Source organism: Loxodonta africana, chromosome 19 (genome assembly GCF_030014295.1).
Source record: "Loxodonta africana isolate mLoxAfr1 chromosome 19, mLoxAfr1.hap2, whole genome shotgun sequence".
NCBI classification, from domain to species: domain Eukaryota; kingdom Metazoa; phylum Chordata; class Mammalia; order Proboscidea; family Elephantidae; genus Loxodonta; species Loxodonta africana.
The window spans coordinates 74,089,706-74,110,395 of NC_087360.1; the positions used below are offsets into that span (position 1 = coordinate 74,089,706).

Below are 20,690 nucleotides of genomic sequence, written 5' to 3' on the forward strand. Positions count from 1 at the left end.
TTTTTTCTCTAAGTGCCTATTGTCATTCTAAAGGAATCTCACCAAACAAATGTACAATTGCAAAGGTAGCTATTTTCTCTGAACAGATAAATAGATTTCCAGGCAGAGAGAGAGAGAGACAGAGAATCATGATTTTTCTGGCTTAGTCCTATCTCTCTACTGCCCTCTACAATTCAAATTCAATGTGCTCAAAATCATTTCTTGGAATTCTTTTGTCTTGTGAGTTTGTGCAACCCCTCCTTGCTACTCAAAATAACTGAGATTCTCCTCATTTTAGCTTCTGAATTCTATCTCGAATAGTTCACATCTACAAAGCATTCAGATCAAATAACTTCCACAATCCGGTGTTTCTTAGTGAAGACCAGGGATGTGTTCAGCCTCCAGTCCTTGGGTGGAGAGGTTACCAGCATTGCTTGCATTAATGTCAAGTGCATTCCTTTGTATCCCCACTCACTAAGGCTAATCAGAGAAGGGCTGGTTTAAATTTGGCCATTGCTCTTTTCTCTAGGAAGAAAGGCACTTAAAAACAGTGTGAATACAATTTCCAGCAGGATGTTATGAAGTTAAATCAAAGATGTAGAGACAAATAGAATTAAACCTTATGAACTGTAATTAAACCCTGTAACTTTTTCAACATTTTCTCTAAAGATATGGAAAATCTGGTTTTCAGAAAGAGCTATTTTGTTCAGGAAATTTAATAACATAGCATAAAAGACTAGAAGGGAATGACTTAACCTGGAATGGCCGAAACAGGGTTCATCACTAACAACCTAGCCCTGGGGAAGTCTGGAAGACCAACTGAGCGAGATGGCATGGGGAAAAAATTACCTCAAGTAACAGAGATCATTAGCTATTTACTCCCTTGCCTCCCAAAAGGGAACCACAGCCCAAAGTACTAAGGCCAAGGGGGTGCGCCTAATTATTCCAACCCAGCTGTCACCATTATTTAAATATTTTTATGTAAGTGCTTAGGAGTCCTGGTGTGGTGGCGCAGTGGCTAAGCACTTGGCTGTTAACTGAAAGAGTGGCAGTCCAAATCTACCAGCCGCTCCTTGGAAACCCTATGGGGCAGTTCTACCCTGTCCTATAGGGTCGCTATGAGTCAGAACCTACTCTATAACAGTGGGTATATAAGTACGTAGTGTAGGGAATGATGGTTGGGACTCTAGGCAGAAGTGAATCTTTATTCAAAAAATATGTATTTAATGTGCGTGTGGAAACCCTGGTGGCGTAGTGGTTAAGTGCTACGGCTGCTAACCAACAAGGTGGGCAGTTCCAATCTGCCAGGCGCTTCTTGGAAACTCTATCGGGCGGTTCTACTCTGTCCTACAGGGTCGCTGTCAGTCCGGATTGACTCGATGGCAGTGGGTTTGGTTTTGGGTTTTTATGTGCCCGTAGAGTTACAGATTGCCACATTCATGGACTTCACAGTTCATGTGGAGAAAACACAACAAACAAGTAGAAGAATAATCAAGCAATATATCAAAGAGTAATCTGCTCTGAAGATAATAAATACAGTAACATAGTAGATACTTTATACAAAAAAAAACCCCACTGCCGTTGTGTAGATTCCAACTCATAGTGACCCTATAGGACAGAGTGGAACTGCCCCATAGAGTTTCCAATGAGCACCTGGCAGATTTGAACTGCCAACCTCTTGGTTAGCAGTCGTAGCACTTAACCACTACGCCACCAGGGTTTCCATACTTTATATAGGCAATATTATATCAGATAGTGATAGCCATAGGAAGGCACATAATGGGAGGACTACTTTGAAAATGCTAGAAATATCTTTTAAGGAAGTGACACCTAAGATGAGACCATTGATAAAAGAAAAAAAAAAAACAAACCAAGCCCATTGCTTTCGAGTGGATTCCAACTCTTCTAATAACAGACATAAAAGTGGCATTTAAGTACTTGAAGGCCTAATTAGAACAAAACCAAAACTCCTTGCTGTCAGGTAGATTCCGACTCATACCGACCCTACAGGACAGAGTAGAAATGCCCCATAGGATTTCCAAGGAGCTCCTGGTGGATACGAACTGCTGACCTTTTGGAAAGCCTAACTGGAGGGGGCTAAATGGAAAATGAGAAAGTGGAGCCAATCTTTGAGGTATAAAGAAGAGCAAAGAAATCAAATTTCAGGTGAGAGTGGTCTGTCGTTAGAGTATTAAATCAAGGACCAGGCCAACTCTATATGAAGGCTGTGAGATAGAGAGGGAAAAAGGAATGAGAAAACTCAATATGGGGTCAGGATAGGAGGTGAGAAGTTGGGATCCATCCATGGATGAGTTCTGGCTTTCCAGGAGGTGGTGGCAGAGGAATTGGAGACACGACAGAAGACCAGCCAGGCAGCTGGGGTCCACACAGTGCGGGTAACATAAACCCAAACCAAACCCACAGCCATCAAGTTCATCTGACTCATAACAACCCTACAGGACAGAGTAGAACTGCCTCATAGGGTTTCCAAGGCTGTAATCTTTTTAATCTTTATGGAAGCAGATTGCCACAGTTTTCTTCCATGGAGCAGTTGGTAGGTTTGAACTGCCTACCTTTTGATTACCAACCAAGGGCTTAATCACTGCTCCACCAGGGCTCCTCGGAGGTAAAATATGGAAGTTATAATGATATTAACTAGCTGAGAATATTTCTTGATCTTATTCACTAGTATTCTGATACGGAGGACTCACAGTTCCATTTCAATTCTATATACGTACAATCTTCTCCTTTTCACCCCAACAGTCTTTCTCCTCTTTCAGCTAGGCTTTACTATTTATCATCTTAAACTGAGAGTGGAGGAAGAAGGTAACATATCAATATTATCAGCTGTGGCATCTTTCTGGAGAAGGAGGAAAGGCTAAAAAACTATAGACCCCTGCTAATATTTGTGACCACCATCCATCTGTCAGTTTGTCCTATGCTGGTGGCTTGTGTATTGCTATGATGCTAGACATTATGCCACTGGTATTTCCCAGTGTTACCCATAGTGAACAGGTTTCATCAGAGGTTTCAGGCTAAGACAAACCAGGAAGAAAGGCCTAGCAATCAACTTCTGAAAATGAGCCAATGAAAACACTATGGGTCACAACTAAATGTTGTCCAATATAGTGCTGGGAGATGAGCCTCCTAGTTTGGAATGTACTCAGAAACACAGTGGCAGCAACGAAGGACTTGGGCATACCAACAACGGTAAAGATGGCGCAGGAGCAGGCAATGTTTTGTTTTAAATTGTTGCTGGACACAGTAAGGGTAAAAATAGGAACTATTTATCGAATGCAAGGGAAACAGTTTGAAAGACTGACTACATAACCCTGCCGGACTGTGTGCCATGTGATTATATCCTTGTGACCTTAATGGGGAGGGATTTGAACCACTTAAAAATGGCAGCAAGAACTGAGAGGTTTCGAGGTGAGTTCTGGGACATAGCTTTTATAAATCCTAGAGTTTCAACAAGAATAGAAAAAGGCTTCTCAAGCTTTGCACAAAAGCTTGAAGAAATCAGAAAGTAAAGTTCAAGAACAGGCATTGAGAACCTATTATCTCTAGTCTAGATTTTACCACAAAATTGCCAGCCTGGTGATAAAGCTGAAAAAAATAGATAGATAGATAGATAGATAGATAGATAGATAGATAGATAGATAGATAGATAGATAGATAGATAGTCTAGAAAATCCATGATTTTTATCTTTCTTTATAGCTTACATGATTGATATAATTTTTTTTAAAACATTACCTTAAAAGGCATAATACCATTCACACGAACACTAGATAAACAGAGATATAAGTTAAAGACTGGAAAAGAATAGCAACTTATTTGTTTACTTTGCTCACTAATCTGGTATCTTAATATTAAAATATAAATTGAGCATCTAATTTCTTCTCAGACCTATGTCCCCGCTATGAGAAATATGAATATACAAGAAGACCATGTGTCTCCTGGAGAGCAAGCTAGACAATTTGGGAAATTGCTTTGAATTTCCGATTACAGAGTTAGAATTTGGCACACCAAAGCAGCAATATGCTACATCCTTGTCACCCTGAAGATTTAACCTTGTTTCCCAAGACCCTTAACTTCTTCTTTGGGAGTAGCTTATTTTCTAGGAGAAGTGGTAAATCACGTTGGTGTCACTGTTCATTAAGCGTTGATCATGGTAGATTTAAGAGTATGACCTTCTGTTATTTGTTCAGATAGGGAATGGAGCACAATAGGCTCAATCTACGTCCAGTTGTCTGTACTCAGTTGCAATTCCAGCTGAGCCATTCCATCCTTCAGCGTCCTGGGGTATGTCACTTAGCCTCTCTCTATTCCAGTTTCCTCAGCTCTCAAATGACCATAACGTTGACTTACATAATGGCAATCTGCGGGTAGGAAAGCAAGCTGTTAATGTTCCCTTTCCATTTTAAATGGTAAAGGTACTCATTTCTTTTTTACTTATCTCCCATCCCTTAGCTAGTGGTCCCCTACTTAAGTGCTGTGTGAGTATTTTTACTAGAAACTAATTTTAAAAGACATGATCGAAATACCATTTTAAAATTAAAATAGTTGGAAGGTCCAGATTATATGGTGTAACCTTTAGACACCAGACAGGCATTTTGTGTTCTGCTCCAAGAAAATGAGTCTCTAAACAGCTACTAATGTCAAGTGAGACTGAAAACAAGTCCACTTACCACGGCAACGGAAACTTCTCCCTATTTGCGACACTTGACTCTCAAAGGCAAGCTCCAAAATGATGGTAGTCAGAATTTGCTATTTAAGAAAAACATCCATTTGGGTTTTTTTTCCCCCCAGTTAGCTTACGGAAAATGCTGTAGTCGGGTTTTACATAATGGAAAAGAAGCAGCCTAGCTGACTGAATTTTAAGAATGATGGAAGATATCTGAGTCAAATGGGCTGCCTCTTGAGAGAGAAAATAGAAGGGGATTCTAGCCAAGCCTGACAGAAAAGAGAATCCTGAACAGACATTCAAAGGGAAACATATTCCCAGATGAAAAAAGTTTTATAAAAATGCAGACCTTTAAAAAGAGATAATTCAGCAACCCGGGAGTCATTCTTAGCTTATTTTACACACCTCATGTACCCTAGGCACTATTTAAATTAAACACTCCTACACTGGAAATATTTCTTCAGTACTTAATTGGATGAAAATCCTGTCACCATCTTTGATGTTTTAGGTACAAACTTAGAAGTAGGCTCCTAATATTGAAGTAATTCAATTCTTAGATCCCCCTCATGTGACATTAACAGTAAAACTTAGCCAATAGGGCAGTTTTAAAGGAGGCTGAGAAGGTGCTTTGCCCAGTTGAAGGTGTATCAGCACCAAGAGGCAAAACGACATTGGCAGGTGTGACGCTATTCACACTGACATTGCCAGCATGAGATGGGCTGTTGGCAAGCTGCAGGTACACAAACCCAAAAATCAAACCCACTGTGGTGGAGTTAGCATCTAAACACTTAACTTTTTGCACCACCCAGGGATATATATATATATATATATATATATATATATATATATATAAACTAAAATCCAGTTGTTTGCAGACAGAAAATAAATGTTTAATTTGAACAACCTTAGAGGCTATATTATAGAATGAAATTTCAGCCCCTCTCTATCTCTTGGAGCCCTGGTGGTACAGTGGTTAAGAGCTCGGCTGCTAACTAAAAGGTCGGCATTTTGAATCCACCAGCAGCTCCTTGGAAACCCCGTGGGGCAGTTCTGCTGTCCTATGCAGGGTTGCTTTGAGTCGGAATCGACTCAGCGGCAATGGGTATTTCTTTTTAAATCTGTCTACTAACTATTTTCATGAGCTTTTAAAGAGCTTGTTTTATTTTTATTTAGTAGTTTGGGAATTGAAAAGAATTTTCAATATGTTAATGTATTTAAGATGGATAGAAGTGACATGAAGCTACAAAATAAAAAAGCTTCCTCATGTACACACAAAATAGTTTTACAGAGTTCAAAGAAAAGACACTTATTTAAATACATCCCTCACTCAGTGAGATAGATCATTGCATTCACACATATAAGAGAAAATAGTTTGATTATTTACTGGGTTGATTTTGCAGTAACCAAATCATAAAATCTCCACCACTGGGCCAGGAAATGAGCTTGCTCCACGGAGCTTCCCGTGGTATTCCCATCTGACCCAACCCCATTGCTTGTCCATGGGGTGAGGAAAGCGCTTCCTTCAGCGCTTTGCATAAAGACTTGATTCTAGATCCTCTCAATGCTAGAACGCTTTATTTGGTCACCTAATACGGTATCAACTGATTGCATTTTATAAAATTATTTATCTTTGAAAAAAGCATCCCCTCCAAGGATCCAAAGAACTATATTTTTGCCAGTTGAGTTGATTCTGACTTATGGTGACTCCATGTGTGTCAGAGTAGAACTGCACTCTATAGGGTTTTCAGTGGCTGATTTTTCTGAAGGAGATTGCCAGGCCTTTCTTCCAAGTTTAACAACAACTGTTAAAGTTTTGATTAGCAGCTGAGCACATTAACCTGCACCACTCAGGGACTCTAAACAACTATATACCAGGATACGATACTTTTAATTCATGCTTCTACCCGATCATCTGAACAGATCGACCATATTAAAAATTGGTGACCTTTTAATATTGTATTTACCTTGTTTAAACGTACCTTTCTTACAGTTAAGAAACAGCACAAAAAACAGAATTGTATGAACGTGTTTCAATTGCTGTTTCTGAGAATAACTGAAACTACCAGCAGACAAGATGACCCTTGCTATTCGTTCATTAGCTAATTCATCTTGTATAGTTCAGAAAAGGCAGTCTGGAATAAAGGCAAAAAGAAACAATAATAAGCATCAGCTAATTTAACTGTTTAAAAAGCTTTAAAAAACTAATCTGAAAGAGTGAAAATGCACATTTGAAAATGTGTTTTAAAGATTATACGGATTTTATGAAGGGTTAAAAGGCATTTATTCTCTGGATTATTTCCATGACACAGTATTAGCTGACGTGGCATTGATGTGTGTTCTAGTACTATCTGGATGACTCTGCATTTTAATTGTACTTAAGTCCTCCCTATTAGGTATGTTTATGCCAAGCCTATGTTGGTTTTTTTATGGTTGGTTATATTCCTAAACTAAAAGGCTAAGTGTTCCTATTTAACCTGAAAATGAACCAAAATGAAGTAATCTATTTTCATTCATACCCACCCAAATAATGTTCTCTAACAAATTAAAAAAGAATTCTTTCAGTTGAAAAACAACCACCCATTTTTGCACTGAATCTCTCTTCATTTGAGAGGCAGGTAAGGGAATTAGCAATAATAATTACAGCAAACATTCATACAAGGATTATTCTGTGCCAGATACACACTGAATGCCCCACAACTGTTAGTTCATTTATCCTCACCACAACCCAGGCAGGGAGGTGGTTGTTATTATCACTCGTAAGGCAAAGACAATGAGGCGTGGAGAAGTCAAGCAATTTCTCCAGGACCTGGTAGAAGCAAGAGCTGGTAGAACAGAAAGAGATGTAACCGGCACCTCCAGAATTCAGAATTCACCATCTCGGCCACACCCCACTCTGCCTGTGGGCCAAGCACTTTGCATAGGATACCACGTTCTCTCATCAGTGACACTCTAGTAGTTATCCAAAGTCCCATTTCAATTAACAATTTTAATCTGAGGCTCCAAAAAGCTAACATAGTCGAAGTCCCACAAATGGGTGGAAGATTGGGTTTTGGGCTCAGGTCTGTAGATAAGCATGAAAACAAATGTTGAAGTTTTTGTGTTCTTAATTCCTCACTACTTCCTGCACAAATATTTCTTAAATGCCTAGCGCACACAAAGCAGGACAAATACAACAATATACACCACGTGGCTTCTAGCTTTAAGTTACAGATCTAGTATCCATAAATAGGCAAGTAAATGACATTTGAGCTTCTCAAATGTGAGGTATGTACTACCTGTAGAGGTAAATTAAGTGGCCAGTGAAATTATTTCAGGTAATGACATTAAAAGTCTTTGGTTTGCATAAAGAAAAATCTATTTCCGGCAATATTTGTTTCCATGCTTTCTTAGTATTTCACATAGAAACCCTGTTTTATGTAACTCATAAGCACATTACTGATTTCTCACACCTCCTCCAAAAAAAAAAAAAAGAGCTATTAGAGAAATTAGCAAAGTTTTGGGCCAAACTTATCCCTCTAAAGCCATTGCCATCGAGTTGACAGAGTGGAACTGCCCCCTAGGGTTCCCAAGGCTGTAATCTTTAAGGAAGCAGGCTGCCACATCTTTCTCCCGCAGAGCAGCTGGTGGGTTCCAACTGCTGACCATTTGCTTAGCAGCTGAGCACTAAACCACTGTGCCAACAGGGCTCCAGTATCCCTCTACTTGGGATTAAATGGCTTTTTTTTTTTTTTTTTTGCTTTCATCACATTTATCTTTCCTGTTACCTGTTACTTATGGCAGATGAAATTGGTTTCATATTTTAAAAATCAACCAGTACTGGTTTAAAATTTCCTTTAAAAATACATTTATTTAACTACAGGTAACAAATCAATTTAAAGCAGAACTCAGAAAATAGCATAAGTAGTACACAAATATGGAAAAAACAGTGAAGCCTGTAGAGAAATTACTAAAGTTAAGAATACATCATAATTTTAAAAGAATGAGATTTCCAATTAGACCAACAACTCAATGGGTAAACTCAGAGAAGTTGAGTTGGCTTGAACTGGAGGAATGTCGTCAGACACTGGAGTCCCCTGTAAAGGAATTTACCCAGAGTTCAGGGATCTCTAGGCTGGACTGGGGAGGAATGTCGTCAGACACTGGAGTCCCCTGTAAAGGAATCTACCCAGAATTCAGTGATCTCTAGGCTGGACTGGGGAGGAAGGACGCGAGGACGGTATGGGAGCAATGGCAGCGGTGTATGCAGGTCTGTAAGTTTGCCAGGAGTAAGAGACTCCCCCGGAATTTGATGGGGAATGATCACCGTCTGGTTGGGTGACCAGGCAGCTTCACAGGAGTATTCGATGCAGGTTTCACATAAGCTATAAAACTTTAATAAATGAAGAATAAGGCAGAGTGGTGGCATTTCAGGCAGCGAAAAGGCGCGGGAGCAGAAATGTGAAACTCGTAAAGCCTGTTTGGAGAAACTTGAAGAGCACAGAAAAATACGTGCAGGTAATTTCTTGAGAACCAGCACATCAAAGATATGAGAAGAAATGATAATAGAGAATATTATTTAAAAATAGGAGAGACTCGTTTGCAGCTGGAAAATTACAAAGGCTAATTTCCTTTTCTCGGAATATGGTTTCGCCTTTTATCAGCCCATTAATTATTTTTCTCATTTTGAACTACAGTAAACCAATTTTCTGCTTCAACATGGACCTAAATTCATATTGAAGAGTGAAAGGTGGAGAACGTACAGTTTTGAAGCAGGAGGAGCAGCGCTTGCCCTATCAGATACTAAGATTTCCTGTAAAGCTGTTTAAAAGTGGGGTGGTGGTGATTCAGCGGTAGATAATTATACTACTGTAATTTTTTTTTTATTACAACTGAGATTCCAGAAATAGAGTCATGTGTATGGCTAATTTGAAATGGCTGAGAATACCAAGTGTTGGGGAGAATATGTAGAAGCAGGAATTTTCCAAAAACTTCCCGTTAGAATATGAAAGGGTAGCACCACTTTAGAGAGCAATTAAGAAAATACCTGTTAAGCTGAAGACACAAATTCCCTATATCCCACAATTCTTCTATATTCACTATAGAAATCCCAAAACTTATACAGGAAAAAGAAAAAAATATATATATATCTCAAACCCATTGCTGTCCAGTCGATTCCGACTCACAGCGACGCTATAGGACAGAGAAGAACTGCCCCACAGGGTTTCCAAGGAGCACCTGGTGGATTTGAACTGCTGACCTTTTTGTTAGCAGCTGACCTCTTAACCACTATGCCTCCAGGGTTTATATATATATATATAAACACACACACATATATATGGCATTTTTAAAAAAATAGTGAAAAAAACATAAATGTCCATAAATAAAGAAACATATATCTAAAAATTGTGGTATATTCAAAATTGGAATATCAAATCATTTTAATTTAAATTCAAATTAAAATGATTTGAACTAGAACTACATGTAAGAACATTCGCAGGTCACAGACCATATAATGTTAAATGACAAAAACAAGAACACTCTATCAACATGTTCACATACATGTCTATACACACACCTAAGTTATCCTCACATCCATGAAAAGCAAAAGCATAAAAACCTGGGAAAGATGAATATATACTTATTTCACGATAGTTATTAGCTCCCTTCTCTCTATGTGTGGAGCCCTGGTGGCACAGTTATTAAGAGCTAAGGCTGCTAACCAAAACGTTGACAGTTCAAATCCACAGGTCACTCTTTGGAAGCCCTGTGGGGTCGTTCCACCCTGTTCCACAGGGTTGCTATGAATTGGATTTCACTTGAAGGCAAAGGGTTGGGGGATTGGTTTGAGTTTCTCTGTGAGTATCACTGGACATGAGATTTATGGTCTAGGCGCTTTTTCTGCAAAATGAGAAGAATTAAAATCCACCCAGGGTTGTTGTGAGCAGGGTATGACCACATATTGAAAATGCATACACAAATGTAAAGTAAAAACAAGATTGTAATTGAAAATGAGAGGAAAAAAAAATGATAGGTCAAATTTGTTTACCACTGTTCTATGAAAAAAGTTTATACTGAGTTCAAGAAAAGAAAACTGAAATTTGAAAATCAAGCCAAGAAAGAAGCTGGAAGACCAAGGGACTGAATAAAAGGCAACTGTGCAGAGCAATGAGGGAAAATGTAGTAGGGGTGAAAATTACTCATATTTTTTTTTTAAGCTAAAGTAACCCTGATGGTGCACTGGTTAAGAGCTCGGCTGCTAACCAAAAGGTTGGCAATTTAAATCCACCACCCACTCCTTGGAAAAAAACCCTATGGGGCAGTTCTACTCTGAAATTGAATAAAATTATTCTAAGAGCCTATTTTGTACCCCTGAGGATTGGAATCCAGCAGCAGTCTCCTATAGAGACCTGGAGATAAGTGCAATCTCCTTGGAAAGCATCCAACTTCAGAGGAAGAAGTGTGTTTTAAGCAGGAGCAGACGCACATACCAAGACTGTGGCCGCCGCTCAACGCACGACTCGTCTGTCCCCCTTTGTAAGTTGAGCAACACAAAAACAGTGAACTCTGCCATCCTCTCACTGCAGGAAGGAGGCGTCAAAGTGGAAAATTATTAATTATTCCTACTCATTAGATTTCCACTAGGTCATTTATTTAAAGGGTCATCACCAAAAAAAGCATTCTGTGAAGCTTAGTAATGTGGTATTAACATACTTCAGATTTCCTGTATTAAAAATATTTCAAGTAATGCTTTAAAAAATATAGTTCCAAATCTAAACTGGATATTTACATCTTGATTACAATTTCTCAATTGCCAGAAGAGATATTTACATGAGGATGGATTACTAAACCAATACTAATTGACTGTAAACCATGTCAAGTGTTTTTGAGAAACAGTCATTAACTAAACAAATGAACCCATTGTACTATGGAGTTAGTTGCTGCTCAGTAAAAGGAAGTAAGTTTACTAAAAACCACTGGCTGCTTTTTTTTTTTTTTTTGCTATATTATATAAATACTATATATTTTTCCATTTTTACTTGATCTCACTTATTTTTAAGATTATCAGATTAACATCACAACTAATTTTGTTTCTAAGTACGTTAAAATAAGAACGAAAAAAAGAAACACTCCGTTTTTAATGATAAATTATAATGATATTCCTCATCCAACCTCCAATCTACTCGTAATACATGGTGTTATCTGAGTTTTGTGTTTTGTATTTGTCCTTTGTAGTTAAACAGGCCATGTCTCGCTCACTGATTATATTCTATTCACTTACATATTTCCATGGTCAAAGAGTGCTTGTCCCATGCAGATCCTCATGAAATACTTACTGCACAAACTAGGATATAAGTAAAAGAGTGTAATAGTTTCCAGTGCCAGCTTTCTATTTTCAGCAGAATGGCCTTAATATGCACCACATTGATGTAAACCAGACAGTCAATAATGAGACTGGGAAATTATGCTAAACTTTCACAATCCTTATACACTTTTCCTTACCTATACCAAAAAAAAACCAAACAAACCAAACCCATTGCCGTCAGGTCGATTCCAACTCATAGCGACCCTGTAGGACAGAGTAGAGCTGCTCCATAGAGTTTCCAAGAAGCGGCTGGTGGATTCAAACTGCCAACTTTTTTGGTCAGCAGCTGTAGCTCTTAACCACTACACTACACCACCAGGGTTTCCTTACCTGTACCATACCACAGCTTGAATACTGATACCTATTTTTTCAAATTTGACAGGGAGGGAAGAGCAACATACATCTTGGGAATACTCATGCAGGTTTTGGTGATAAATTTTAGTGACAGATTCTGGTGATAGAAAGAGAGATAGCAAGGGACTAGTGACAAATTAAACCCAGATGTAGTCAAGACTAAGCAAAGTCTCAACTTCCATCCTGTCATCTCCTCGTGTGTACTTTTTTCTCCAAACCACACAAGGCCACCTCAGCCTTCCCCAGGAGAAGCAGGGGACATTGTGACACCCACCAGTTAGCAGTAGACCAGCTAGCCAGTCTGTCACAGCTCTCTCTGCCCCATCCCTTTGCCATCTACCACAATGCTCTTCAGGTTTGAACCCCAGGTACAACAGTACAATATCTTGTTTTCTCTGACCACATGACTAAGTAACAAATCAGTTATTTCTCTGGAATTTCAAAGTAACACATTATTGCTCCACTCAGAAGTAGTTTTCGAGATATAGAAAAGTGAATATCATTTAATTAGAGTTAATATTAATACATATGAACATTAAAATGGTTATGAATTCTAGGAGAAACTATGAGATGATTTTTATTTTAATTCAGAAATGCATAAGGAGGTATATGACTTGTAATCTAAGTGAATTTCTTCAAAAAGATTCATGAATATAGGTGAACGAAATTTGGATTCATTATCCCATAAAAGAAAAAAAAATCCTGATTTATAAGGATCTAAAATGGTCACTGGAGCCCAGCTGTCAGAGTGGTGAAGAGCTTGGCTGCTAACCAAAAGGCTGGCAGTTCGAATCCACCAGCCCCTCCTTGGAAACCCTATGGGGCAGTTCTACTCTTTTCTATAGGGTTACTGTGAGTTGGAATCAACTCGACAGCAATAGGTTTGGTTTTGGGTTTTTCAGAACGGTCACTATCTCTCTATACCAGCATAATGTGCAAAACTTAATCTTCACCAAATAATATCCCATTTATGGATTTTCCACAATTTAATTGTTGAAAATCTGTGCTGTCTGTGTGTGTGTATGGATTGCTCTTTTCTTACTCTACCATTTACTTTAGGATCTTGGGAAGGATACATTCCCCACTTGCAGTTATCCAAATCTAATAACCACAACGAAATGCACTTTGCCTTTATCCCTAACAATCTCATTATTTACACATAGCAAGCTCACAGTGAATGCTTAAATAATTAATTTTGGTTTGGTCCCCAGCAAAGGGAAGAGCAAGGAAAATATTTAGAACTTATGCCAATTCATCGTTTTTTATTTATACTCTATTACCTAAAATGTCAAGAACCAGTGTTACCAAAGTCATCTCAAGTGTGGAGTGCTTTACTAAATAATCCGCTCTTTCAAAACACAAAGCAACGAAAGTGTTTAAACATGTTTAAGTATTTAGAAAATACCAACTGAAGTGTCACATGTATATGAATTAACCAATTATAAAACAGAGACCCTTATCAGAAAAGCATGTCCTCATTCTTCCTTTCCAACCTCATACCGAGTCACTGATCCCCGTTCTATACCCTTAACCCTGCCTCCATCAAGCACTGCATCTTGAATTTCTTTTCTTTTTTTTTTTTCTGGTTCAAATGAAGGCGGTCAGGCCATTGGTAGATATTGAAGTAAAGCACTGATTCTGTACATTATTAAAATTAGTGAAACTTTCGGAAAACCATGTAAAATATGGCAATATGAGAATATTGTGTAAAATAGATTTCTAGAAGTTACTTATTTACTGCTTTTGTGTCCTGTATCTTCAGTTTAGTCAAATTGCCCCCATTGTGCTCTGCTTCCGAGGCAATTCAATTGATGAGAGTTCTGGGCAAAGGAAATTAGTTGAGACTAAGGGAATTTTTTTTTTTTTTTTAGGGAATAGCTTAAGGTAACATGATAAATACGTGCAGAGCATGTCCACAGGTGCCATAGTTTGTTGGTAATGGTGTTTTTTCCTCTTGGATTGCTTTGATAAATAGTTTAGGCACAGTTCTTCATCTAGCTGGACAAAGAGACTGAAAAATCCTTACAAATTTTCCTGAGTCGAAGCAGATGTTATACACGCCAGAGGGTGCTATGGTTTCAGAGGAGGGAGTATTTGTGTTGCATTGGGTACCTGTGGTTGTCCGCTGAAATGATTTCAGGCGCAGTTAACTACGAGTGGTTTTGAAATACTGCGGGTCTGTTTGACAGTATACTGGAGCAGAGCTGTTTACTACCTCCCAACACAAGGACAGTATGAACAAACAGTGGAGGAGAAAGACAGGCCTAATTAAAAAAAAAAAATCACAAACACAGAATGTGCAGTTAAACTGTGGAAGGGAAAGGCAAGAGAGCCAAATGGTAAACTGGGTAAACATGAGGGAAAAAAATTATAGGACAATAATTTTTTAAAATAGTATTATTATCTAATCCCTCAGAATAATTTTCAAAATCAATACTAAAATGAGTTCTAGAATTAAATGCTAATTTCAATTATGACTTCTCATTTTCATTTAGAGAAACATCTAAGGAAGTTTTAAGGAAAGCATCTTGGAAGTTTAAAAAGAAATGGATAACAACTTAAAAATGGAAACCTTCGAAAACACTAAATGTTAATTTAGAAATCATGAAATGATAAACCTACTCAGTGTATTAAAATCAGTCTTGTGATAATTATCTGAAGAAACTTTTTTACCAGAAATATTTAGAGGTGAACGATGGTATAAATAGAACAGCATATACACAGAGGAAAATTAACTACTGCAACTTGATTTCTTAAAAATTAGAGTGACTTTTTTTATTATTATTATTTTATTTATTGTGCTTTAAGTGAAAGTTTACAAATCAAGTCAGTTTCTCATACAAAAACTTACACACACCTTGTTATGTACTCCTAGCTGCTCTCCCTCTAAGGAGACAGCACACTTCTCCTCTTCACCCTGTACTCCCCGTGCCCATTCAACCAGCTCCTGTCCCCCTCTGCCTTCTCATCTCGCCTCCAGACAGGAGCTCCCCACATAGTCTCATGTGTCTACTTGAGCCAAGAAGCTCACTCCTTACCAGTATCATTTTCTGTCTTATACTCCAGTCCAATCCCTGTCTGAAGAGTTGGCTTTGGGGATGGTTCCAGCCTTGGGCTAACAGAGGGTCTGGGGATCATGACCTCCAGGGTCCCTCGTTTCAGTCAACCATTAAGTCTGGTCTTTTAAAGAGAATTTGAGGTCTGCATCCCACTGTTTTCCTGCTCCATCATGAATTCTCTGTTGTGTTCCCTGTCAGGTCAGTCATTGGTGGTAGCTGGGCACCATCTAGTCCTTCCGGTCTTGGGCTGTTGGAGTCTTTGGTTTATGTGGCCCTTTCTGTCTTTTGGGTTCATATTTACCTTGTGTCTTTGGTGTTCTTCATTCTCCTTTGCTCCAGGTGGGTGGGGACCAATTGATGCATCTTAGATGGCAGCTTGCTAGTGTTCAAGACCCCAGACGCCACTCAGCAAAGTGGGATGCAGAACGTTTTCTTAAAAGATTTTACTATGCCAATGGACCTAGGTGTCCCCTGAAACCATGGTCCCCAGACCCCGTCCCTGCTACTCTGGCCTTTGAAGTGTTTGGTTATATCCAGGAAACTTCTTTGTTTTAAAAATATGGAGCACTTCAAGCATTTGCGTGTCATCCTCACGCAGGGACCATGCTAATCTTTTCTGTATCGTTCCAACTTTAATATATGTGCTGCCCAGGCGAGCACCAGAGTGACCTTTATTAATAAGTGAATTAAAATAAAACAATAGTTTCAAAATTTTGGTATGTAATTATTACATGATCAATTCATTCATAAAAAATGCTTTAAAAATGTTATAGGGCGTCTGGGGTCTTAAATGCTAACAAGCGGCCATCTAAGATGCAGCAATTGGTCTCAACCCACCTGGATCAAAACAGAATGAAGAACACCACGGTCACACAATAACTATGAGCCCAAGAGACAGAAAAGGCCACATGAACCAGACTTACATCATCCTGAGACCAGAAGAACTAGATGGTGCCCGGCCACAACCGATGACTGCCCTGACAGGGAGCACAACAGAGAACCCCTGAGGGAGCAGGAGATCAGTGGGATGCAGACCCCAAATTCTCATAAAAAGACCAGACCTAATGGTCTGACTGAGACTGGAAGAATCCCGGCGGTCGTGGTCCCCAAACCTTCTGTTGGCACAGGACAGGAACCATTCCCGAAGACAACTCATCAGACATGGAAGGCACTGGACAGTGGGTAGGAGACAGATGCTGATGAAGAGTGAGCTATTTGTATCAGGTGGACACTTGAGACTGTGTTGGCATCTCCTGTCTGGAGGGGGGATAGGAGGATAGAGAGAGTTGGAAGCTGGCAAAATTGTCACGGAAGGAGAGACTGGAAGGGCTGACTCATTACGGGGAGAGCAAGTGGGAGTATGGAGTAAGGTGTAAATAAACTTATATGTGACACTCTAAAAAAAAAAAATGTTCTAGGAGAAGTTTAACATGAGGATGGCCAGTTGGTTATACCGCACATGCCAATTCCGATCAATTTGCAGTAGCTGCCTGGAGAGATGGATGGAGGGGCGTCTCCCAGCCTCTGGTGGGGAGGAATGCCATGAGTGATTAGGGTATGTAAGGCTGACTCACTCACAATCTGCTCGTATTTGCCATCCTTTCTCACTTTCAAGGAGAACTAAGTTGAACATCAACGCTATAATTTCAAAAGAAAACTTTTTTTTTTCAGAATCTTATCTACTCTACCACACACCCACACAAACCCTGTGAGGTAGAAAACTACTCTTCTAAAATAGTATAATTCCAAGGCTAGGGAATGAGTCATCTCAAATGTCTGTAGCTATTTTTTTTTCCCACAGTGCTCAATGTACCTTATTGACTGAGTATATTGGAGTCTAAGCTCATCATAAACTTTCAATGCCCACAGAGTGAGATGACAGCCTCGTGGGAATGTCATAAACTACACTGGCTTTCCTCACACAGACAGAATGACTAATGTTTTGCATAATGTTGCTTCAGAGTCTAAATAGCTTCACCAAGAGCTACTGTTCTTTATTAGAGATGAAAGCAAAGTGCTTCCTACAACTCTGCAAACTGCCAACTATGCCAGAACACACGTGATACAGTTGAAGATATTGAAGTAACGGAAATAAATCAAATGAAATTAGAGAATAAAGAGCAAAACTAGAGTACACGACCTCGAAAGTAGCTTTACTTAGTCTGATGGATTTTCATATGCATTACTACAAGTGAAGTGTTATATGCAAATATGCATACATAAACAATATATAATAACATAATCATACATATGTAATAACCTATAACCATACATATTATTCAGATATAACTCTTTTGCAAATTATCATACTCTTTCATAATTCAAGAAAAGACCAAAAATCTTCTGTGGTTATATTGGTCATTTTATGCTTGTCAGGGAGGAAAACTATTAACTATTCATCAATAGGAGCCCTGGTGATGGAGTGGTTAAGAGCTTGGCTGCCAACCAAAATGTAGGCAGTTCCAATCCACCAGCCTCTCTTTGGGAACCATATGGGGCAGATGTACTCCATCCCATAGGGTCACTAGGAGTCAGAATCTACTTGACAGCAACGGGTTTGGTTTTTGGTCTTTAGAAATAAGCATGACTATCATCTATATTCAAAGGTGCCCTGTTGGCGTAGTGGTTAAAATGCTCGGGTGCCAACCCCACCAGTCACTTCACGGGAGAAAGATGTAGCAGTCTGTTTCCGTAAAGACTACAGCCTTTCAAACCCTATGGGGTACTTCTACTCTGTCTTGTAGGGTCGTTATGAGTCGGAATCACCTGGACTGCAGTGGGTTTGGTTTGAATCATCTGTATTCAGTTATTATCTCCAAGTTACCTATATTTTGTTCCAAAATAATTTATATGAAAAAATAGATAGATCAATTAACACATAATTTTACTATCATTCAATTTATTTAGACCCTTTCATTCTCTTAAAAACTTTTATTTTCCCTTTTTGAGATATGCATGTATGTAAGATTACTTAAATTATTTCTGTAACAGACCAGACTATTAAACATAACATTTTATATATATATATATATATTTTTTTTTATATATATATATATGTTTCTTTTTTCTTTTTGAGCATGATTTTCTGAGGGATAGAAGAGTATAAAGTCCTTGTTTCTTAGGGAGTTCACAATCTATTCAAATATTTAAAATGTTAATATAAAGTTTGATCTCGGTACCTCATAAGTGCTACAGATGGCATATACTTAAGTGTCAGAGTGGTAAAAATTACTGAGTGTTACAAACGAAAGGGAAGATGTGGAGACAAAAATGGGTTAGAAGCGGGCTTTGAAAGCTCAGTAGAACCCAGGTAGATCATCAGAGAGGGAAGATATGACTCTCATGGAGCTGGAAGCACAGACAATGGGAAAGAGGATAGAGGCTGGAATAATCCAGAGACCACTGAGTGAGAAGTGGGTTAAGAATTAGTACGCAATCACATTTTACAACGTAGGTTTAGATTAGACCATGGAGGGCTTACATATTAGGCTAAGAATTGTAAACTTCGTGATGGCAATATATGTATGTGTAAAGGAAAACGGAGGATCTTGAGCTAGTGACCAAATCAATGTAATGAAAATATTTTGAATATTAATATAAGGAAAGGGGACGGGGAGAGAGGTGAGCAAATAGACAAAAGAGAACGAGACAATTGCAAAGTATTAGATTATTAAGCAATTTGATTTTGAGCAAAGACAGTGACAGTGACTATAGAAAGGGTTGTGGGTCATTTAGGGTCAACATCATGCTGATTTTAATTTTGTGTTCACAGTTCCTAGTCTAGTACCTACAATATAGTAGAATGCCGTAATCTACAAAGAAAGAAGGTACAATGACACCCATTTTCACAAGAGGAAACAAGATAAGTGAGGCTAGGAAATCTATTCCAAGTCATTCAACAAGCAAATGATGAGAGATAACTTAGCAACTGAATTTGTATAAATCCTGAACTCAAGTATTTTCACAATATTGGGCTGTAGGAAATAAGGAGAAACATTTATAGGGTAAGGATGCTTAAAAGTCACAAAGGAAATGGAAAAGTGTTCTGAGACGGTCTGTATTTAAGTGATGCCCTGAATTTAGATACTCTCTACCAATATACATTAGGTTTTAGTTAGGATAACAAGGTAATTTTCAGTAAAATTTAACTTCAGCATTTAATGTACATCTCAAAAAATACCCTATTGATATAGCTCCTCTCCATCCCCCAAAAATAAAGCCACAAAGTGTTTTGTGTTTGCATCTGTATTATTCATCGTAAATCTTCTGCTGTAGTTCAGTTACAGACACATAGTAGGTATTTAACAGTTTTGAATGAATAAAACTTTACAATATGAAAATAATTTTATATTTCAGTTTCCATTATTGGCCTAGACCCCTTGCTGTTTTTCACGTTTTTATTTTAGGGCTACTTTATATTCCAGTATATTATGACTCTCGTATTATGCAGACAGTATTTCTTCAAAGGTTGAAATACCAACAATTGTTAAGAGAGTTGAAATGGATGCAAGGCATTTAAAGTTTTACCCTTATCCAATAAGAGTCATTATTTTATAAGAAACATGAAAGGTGCATTCTCTTAAATAGAAAATATAATTACCATTGAAATTAATGATGCACGATTATTTCAATAGTTAACTAAGGAATGTGTACATATTCTTGATATATTTGATACACAGAGATTAATTACACATTACTACCAGAAAAACAAAACAGATAATAGGAATCAATGAAAACAAAGCAAAGGGTTCAAATGCTTGTCAATTCTGTATACTAACAAATTACGAGTATCCTAAGAAGAGAATTTAAATCACCCAGGACCACCTACACAACAGTTAAGATGATGACCACATGGTGGACTTTATTTCAATTTGTTCAGCTGAAGAAAATCCAAATAAGTCCTCACGAATGCAAAGTAATGGGTTCTTAGCAAAGTAAAGATACTATATAAAGCATCTCAGAAAGTCTAATTCTCATAATCAAAATGGCATATCCAAGTGTGTACTATAGTTATATTAGAAAAGTAGTACTATTTATCATTATAATTTCTTCCTAAGAACCTGTAGTTTTAGCATTATGTATAACAATTCCAAAATTATTTATGATTTTTTAATTAATTTATTTTTTTTTTTAGCAAATTCCCTTAACTGCCACTAAGCTAGGAAATAAAGAGAAAGAAATATCTTGACAGGTCACATAGTTTTCCACCACCTGCTTTAATTAAAAAATTGTACAAGGTCATGTCTTTACACCACGTAGAACAAAGTGAAT

General features: G+C 38.1%; 1 non-coding gene across 1 annotated transcript; it reads right to left on the reverse strand.

Annotated features, from left to right (window-relative positions):
• Positions 1-15,972: 15,972 nt before the first annotated feature.
• On the reverse strand, positions 15,973-16,079 carry LOC111751323 (U6 spliceosomal RNA). The gene has a single exon (XR_002786401.1). It is a non-coding gene; the product is annotated as a U6 spliceosomal RNA (small nuclear RNA).
• Between the last annotated feature and the right edge of the window lie 4,611 nt (positions 16,080-20,690).